This window comes from Schistocerca cancellata, chromosome 1 (assembly GCF_023864275.1).
Source record: "Schistocerca cancellata isolate TAMUIC-IGC-003103 chromosome 1, iqSchCanc2.1, whole genome shotgun sequence".
NCBI lineage: Eukaryota > Metazoa > Arthropoda > Insecta > Orthoptera > Acrididae > Schistocerca > Schistocerca cancellata.
Genome location: NC_064626.1, coordinates 344,401,264 through 344,408,846, shown reverse-complemented (window position 1 = coordinate 344,408,846; position 7,583 = coordinate 344,401,264). Strand labels below are relative to the sequence as shown.

The following is a 7,583-nucleotide window of genomic DNA, read 5'->3' as shown; positions in this document are numbered from 1 at the left end:
TGGCTGCATTACATGTTAATACGCGGATAGGCAGAAGCAGAATTTGGTCCGTCTCAATGGCAGCACCATCTCTTAGTGCGGAGACAGACGAGCGCTGAGCCTGCGTTGTTGTGCTTAGCGGGGCGAGCTCTAGTGGGAAAGTTGTGTACGCGCTGACTATGTGGAACTATGTACACAACATCCCTCTTCCTTTTCTATCTGCCCACTACCTCTTTAAACCTTCCATCTGCCTCTGGCATCTTTACCTCCCTCTCTTTGTCCTCCTCCCGCCTTTGTTCAATCATCTCCTCCTCCTCCTCTCTTTGTACATCTCCTGCCCCTCGCTCTAAACTCCTCTTTCCCCTCTCTCTGTCCATTTCATCCTCTCTCTCCTCCCTGCCTCTCTGACTCTTCCTTCTGTCAAATTCCTCTTTCCCCATCTCTCCAACCATCACCTCCTCCTTCCTCACTCTGATCATCTCTATCTCTCATCTGTCTATGTCCATCTCTTTCTACCCCATCTCGATCCACCTCCTCCCTTCTATGTCCGTCTGTCCACCTCATCCTCTTCCCTCTTTCACTCTCCATCTGCTTCACGCATCTGTCTACTCAACCGTGCCCATCCCCACATGTAGAGCCTATAAGACATAGTGGTACTACCCTCTGCCTGTCAGGCAGGGCAGCCTACTTATCAGCAGCTGAAAGATCCCATTTTTTCAGTACCTCCATTGCTTTCGGAGCTAGGAGGTTCTAATACCCACATCGCTAATTACCATATAGTAGGAAGCGTATATACCAAATTTGGTTGAAATCGATTGTTTTAGGAGCCCAGACAACTACCACTCCTTATGTCTTTCTTGTGGCAGTATTGATGGAAAACTTTGATTTATCTCCTATTAGAAAGAAAATGTATTATAAAGTAGAAATTTACGTGTCTGTTCGACAGTGCGATCCAAAATTAGTCTACTGTCATATTTATCTTTTTGATACTTACTAACAGCGACAGTAAAACTTGAAGAATACCCACGACTCGAGCATCGCACTGGCCTGCATTGGATGGTATCACCATGCAATGGCGTTACGCAGTTGCTTCTGGAGCACTGGGTATTCTTTGGTTTACTGTCCCTGTGAGTACATATCGATAGAACGAATATCGCACTAGACTAATTTGGGGTTGTTCTATCAAATGCACACACAAAAATTCCACTTTAAAAATAATTTTGTTCACAATTGGCAACAAACCGACGCTTGCCACCGGTACCTGGCTTCTCACGGGAAACGTTACGAGCAATAAATTAAAAAAATAAAAAAAATAAAGAAAGAAATGAATGCAAATATTTGCGAAAATATCAGAAGAAATGTACCTGAGGACTCATAGGAGGTACATGCAGAACATAAAAGCTCTTAGCAACGTAGACACAAAACAGACAGTCTATACTGATAGGCGACTGTGCAGGTATAACTGTACAATAAACATCGAGTAGTAAATTACGTGATATATTTGTGGGAAGACTATTTGAAACAGAAAAAGAAATTAGTAACCACTTCAGTGTGTTAGTTATTTTTTTCTCTGTGTCACAAACACGTCACATAATTTACTATCGGTTTCTTCTTCTGCACAGTCGTAACTGCACCAATAAGTGGACTATTTTTGTTAGTACAGACTTACCGTTTTGCGTTCAGTCTTCAATACCTCACCTGCTGCCCAGGGGATAATTAACATTAATGGCTTTCTTGTACTGTGTGCTCATTGAGGTACTAACCAACATAAAACCATACTACTCCTAATATATGTAATTATTAGTCTGCAAACGAAGTAAATACTTATACAATGTTGTTCAGTAAACTGCGCTCAGTCATCAATGAAATATCCGTTCTTTTACCGTAAACACCCTGTATAAATGTTTCTCTTACAGCTATAAAACCAAATTCTGACAGATAGGATGGCGTTTAAAGAGATTTTCTGTCGGATGGTGGACTGAGCGACGGTGAGAGAAATGGCAAGGGGAGAGGGTTTGCCAAATATGTTACTCGCCTTGTGCTCAAACGTACCTGGAGTGGACCCTGCAGACACTAACAGAAAGCTTAAAATGAGACTGAAGTGTGCGTTGATAGCTCACTGTGTAAGCATCGCCCACTGATTGCTGTAATATACTGTTCCAATTTGTTCGCTTGTTTGTGTTGTGATCCGTCTACCGTAATGGTTCGACTGAACGAATACCTGCATAGCCCATCACTTCTCCCACTGCACGATGAAAGTGTTACGAACAAACCTGTCCTGTTGCGCAAGCGACGCTCGCGGCGAAGCTGCTTTGACAAAATGAAATCATCGTATGGCGTTACTGACTGGAAGACCTCAACTGGGGCTCTTCGGACGCATATTGCAAGTCTTTTTACAATAAAGAGCCAAAGAAAGTGGTACACGTGCATAATATCGCATAGGGCCACTCGGGAGCAAGCAGAAGTGCCGCAACACGACGTGGCACGGACTGGACGAATGTCTGAAGTAGTGCTGGACGGAACTGACACCACGAATCCTGCAGGATGTCCATAAATCCATAAGAGTAAGAAGGGGTGGAGATCACTTCTGATTAGCCCGTTGCAAGGTATCCCAGATTTGCTCAATAATGTTCATGATTGGGGAATTTGGTGGCCAGCGGAAGTGTTTACACTCAAAAGAGTGTCCCTGGAGCCACTCTGTAGCAATTCTGGACGTTTGGGGTGTCGCACTGTCCTGCTGGAATTGCCCAAGTCCGCCGGAATGCACAATGGACATGAACGGATGCAAGTGAGAAGAGACGATGCTTCGTACGTGTCACCTGTCAGAGTCGTATCTAGACGCATCAGGGTTCCCATGTGACTCCAACTGCACACGCCCCACCCCATTACAGAGCCTCCGCCAGCTTGAAAGTCCCCTGCTGAGGTGCACGGTCCATGAATTCATAAGGTTGTCTCCATATCCGAACACGTCCATCTGCGCCATACAATTTGAAACGAGACTCGTCCGATCAGGTAATATGTTTCCAGTCATCAACAGTCCAATGTCGGTGTTGAAGAGCCCAGGCAAGGCGTAAAGCTTTGTGTCGTGCAGTCATCAAGGGTACACGAGTGGGCCTTCGGCCCCGAAAGCCCATATCGATAATGATCCGTTGAATGGTTCACACGGTGGCACTTATTGATGGTCCAGCATTGAAATTTTGCAGACATTTGCGGAACGGTTGCACTTCTGTCACGTTGAACGATTCTCTTAAGTCGTCTTTAGTCCCGTTTTTGCAGGATCTTTTTCCGGCCGCAGCGATGTCGGAGATTTCACGATACACTCGTGAAGTTGTCATACGCTAATGTCCCCACTTCATCGCTACCCTCGCTCGTCCGCTGACTATAACACGACGTTCGAACTCACTTAGATCTTGATAACCTGCTACTGTAGCAGCAGTAATCGCTCTTACAACTGCGCCAGACAGTTCTTGTCTTATATAAGGCATTCCTACACCAGTTTCTTTGGCACTCAGTTGTATTCGACACCATTACGGCGACTTGCGCTTCCATTATAAAATGATCATAACAACACAGCAGCCAGTTCCCAAGCGGATAAAATCTTCGATTCGGCGAGGAATCGAACCGGGGACAGCCTGACTGAGGTTGCAGCAACACGTTAGCTAGACCAAGAGCTGCAGACGGTGACGTGGGCGGCGCCGGTGCCGCTCGTCTGGGGTGGGCGGCGTTCCCGCGGCGCGACGTGTCAGCTTTAATTACGCTCGGCTAACAAGCCCCGCCACCACAATGGCGCGCCGGATTGGCCGCGCTGACTCGGCAGGACGGACACCTGCTGCAAAAACGCACGGCCGTGTCGTGCCGTGCTGTGCTGCCACGCCGCGGCGGCAACGCCAATTACAGCAGCGCACCACGAATTTGTTTGGTGGCGCAGGTGCCACTTCCAGGAATCCGGCCGGCCAGAAAAAAGACTGGCCAGTTGTCAACGTCCAGACATCCTCCAGCGACGTTTTTTCCGCTCCCGTAAAGGCCGCTAACTCGTCGGGGGCGGCATGCGTCAGGCCAGTGACGGGGAAGAATGACTGGTCAGCTTCTGCTAAATGGCTGTCCCACATAGATTCCTCGCGCGTTGCATGCCGACGCACACACTCTTAACAAAGCTGAAAAAAGGTTGTGTGTGACTGACACATCAAATTCTAAACCTACAATCTTCACACTTAAAAACCCTAGGAAAGGAAAATGATCGAATAACTTACTCGATAGCGACCAATACACTATCTGATCAGAAGTATTCCGACAACCTTATGTAATGCGGAATTGATCACTGTACGTCACTAGAAGCCACCTGCCAGCACAGAAGGAGGCGGGGAGTATTGTGTTGTCAGTAGAGAAGCACCAGCAGCAGAGTGGATCCATTAGGAGGACTTAATGACTTCGAAAATCTACTAGTCAATGGATGTGGCCGAAGTAAAAAGTCCATCAGGATATTTAAACCCCCTCGAGTCGACTATTCGTGGTTGTCAAGTGGAAACATGAGGAACAACCACAGGAAGACAAGGTGGCCACATTTTGCTGGCAGACAGGAACTGTCAAGCATTCCAGAGGATGGTTGTACAAAATCTCATGCTCTTGAGTTGTACAAAATCTCATGCTCTTGAGTTCCAAATGCAATCTGCTGTCCAGCTTGCTCAGAGACTGTGTGTAGAAAATCTTTTCCTCCCGATATTTGCCAGAGGAACAGGAAGCGAAGCGACTAGTAGCGATACTTGGTACCCTTCGCCGTACACCATACGTTGGCTAGCGGAGTATGTACGCAGATGCAGAAAAACGAATGAGGTACCACGGTCAAGCAGCTGCTGACAAGCCACATATTTATGCAGTCAGTGCTAAGCGACGGTTTAGGTGGCGTAAACGACTCCACTGGACAGTGGATGACTGGAAACTAGTGATTTGGAGTGATGCTATACACTTAGGCAATCCAATGGAATCGTTAGGGTTTAACTAACATCTGGAAAACCTTACCTGTCGCCATGTGACAGTGAGGTATGGAGGCGGTAGTAATGTAGTGTGGGGGCGTTTTTCATTGTTATGGTGTTGTCAACTTATTACGCTTAAGAAAATGACAATTGCGGAAGAACATGATCACGTTTTGCAGTACTACGTACTGTGTACATTAGAGGAACAGTTCTGAGACGATGTTCGTGTCAGCTTAACACTGCACCTTGTCGTAAAGCATTATCGGTGAGGCAATGGTTTTTAGGCAGTGACTTTCCTGAAATGGAGTAGCCTGCCCAGAATCGCGACCTGGACCCAACGGGACACTTTTGGGATGAGCTAGAACGTCGACTTCACTCCATACCCCAGCAGCGAAAAGGGATTCACATCTCACAGAAAGTGTCCCCATGAGAGTTCTAGCTATTACGTAGGCAAAGTGTAGATACGCTACATATTAATGTCTGTGTAATTACGGCCATACAGTCTACATGCATGTGTCGTCTGACTATAAAGAGATATCACATAATTGTTGTTTATCTACTACATCGGAATCTATACTTCTAAGGTCACCCTACACTGTATGACGGAGGATGCTTCTGGTATAACTATCTTTTCCACCCTTCCCTGTTCCATTCACGAATGGCTCGAGAAAAGAAATGATTGCTGGTAATACACCGAATGACAAGTATTTTCTCTGATTTTCTTTTTGTGGTCATTTCGCGTTACATACTTGGAGGGTGGAAGATATGCTGTCAGAACTTCAACAGTAAACTCCCCTTAACGCACGCCTCTCTCGTAGCGTTTGCCGCTGTAATGTGCTGAACATCCCAGTAACTTGGTAAGGCTCCCACACCGATGAACAATATTCAAGAAATTGTTCGAACGAATGTTTTATAAATCACAGCTTCCGTGGATGAACGACATTTCCTTCAGATTCTTACTATAGAATCTCTGTCAGGCATCTGCTTTTACTACTTGCGGTTATTCACCATTAGATGACCCTAGATGGTTAGTCCTGGGCATTATAAGGCAGTTACTGCTTGCAGTCATTTGTCGCCAGTAGTGTAACCGAAGAGTAGTGGATCTTCGCCCATTTATCCGCAGTTTGTTGCTTTTATCCATGCAATGGGCATTTATAGACAGGTACCACGCAAAAGATGATGGCTCACAACAGTGCATTGCAAGTCTTCAATGGGACCAACAGCCCTTAAAGTGTACACTAGCTCTCTGGAGGCGTGCAGTGTTGTCCGACAAATCACGATTTTGCCTTTTATCAATATGTGTAGCGCGTCGAATGCAGCGCCGGCCCAGTGAGGAGCAAATTACCCAGTAAGTGGAGGGTCTATTTTAGGCCGGAAAGGTTTATGTGATGTTTTGGGACGCTCTTGCACCATACCTTGGGCCCCTTATTGAGGTTACCACGAACATTAACCAAGACGGTATGCCAGTGTTGACCTTTCTTCTGCATCTCAGTATGTGCATTTTGTGGATGCTCCCGTTTTTCAAGATGCCAACAGCCGTGTTCACAGGGCCGCGCTGATACGTTCCTGGTTTCGCTTATGCTTTGGTACCCTGTCGCACCTCGAGTGATGCGCTATATCACCAGATCCTAGTCCCAAAGAAAATGTCTGTGATTGAAACTTGCTGGCAGATTAAAACTGTGAGCCGGACCGAGACTCGAAATCAGGACCTTTGCCTTTTGCGGGCAAATGCTCTACCAACTGAGCTATCCAAGCACGATCACGCCCCGTCCCCACAGCTTCAATTCTGCCAGTACCTCGTCTCCTACCTTCCAAACTTTACAGAAGCTCTCCTGCGAAACTTGCAGAACTAGCACTCCTGAAAGAAAGGATATTGCGGAGACATGGCTTAGCCATAGCCTAGGGGATGTTTCCAAAATGAGATTTTCACTCTGCAGCGGAGTGTGCGCTGATATGAAACTTCCTGGCAGATTGTTTGCCGGACCGAGACTCGAACTCGGAACCTTTGCCTTTCGAGGGCAAGTGCTCTACCAACTGAGCTACCCAAGCACGAAAATCTCATTCTGGAAACGTCCCCATGTCTCCGCAGTATTCTTTCTTCCAGGAGTGCTAGTTCTACTAGGTTCGCAGAAGGTAGGAGACGAGGTACTGGCAGAAGTTAAGCTGTGAGGACGGGTTGAGAGTCGCGCTTGGGTAGCTCAGATCGTAAAGCACTTGCCCGCGAAAGGCAAAGGTCCCGAGTTCGAGTCTCGGTCCGGCACACAGTTTCAATCTGCCAGGAAGTTTCACATCAGCACACACTCCGCTGCAGCGTGAAAACTTCATCCTTGTCATGTCTGGGACTATTTGGAACAGTTGGTAAATGTACTAGTTAACATCTACGCAATTTGGTAGCTCTGCGGCGACCATTCACGAATGAATGGCCTCAGCTGAAAACTGCAAACCTCAAGAAATTTGTGGATTTTCTTCCAGGCCAAACTGAAGCCATTATCAAGACTACAGGCGATGTCACACGGTATTATCGTGATGTCCTGGGGTGAGCTGTGCACTTGGTACGATTCTCAGCAGAGACATATGCTTCTGAGATTGTTATCTATGTACGGTTTCTGGATTTCCAGTGGAGCATGTCGTAAC

The 7,583-nt window shown here is 46.8% G+C and overlaps 1 non-coding gene across 1 annotated transcript; it reads right to left on the bottom strand.

The window, feature by feature from the left end:
• Window positions 1–6,924: 6,924 nt before the first annotated feature.
• Trnas-cga (transfer RNA serine (anticodon CGA)) lies at window positions 6,925–6,999 on the bottom strand. Its single transcript has one exon. It is a non-coding gene; the product is annotated as a tRNA-Ser (tRNA).
• Between the last annotated feature and the right edge of the window lie 584 nt (window positions 7,000–7,583).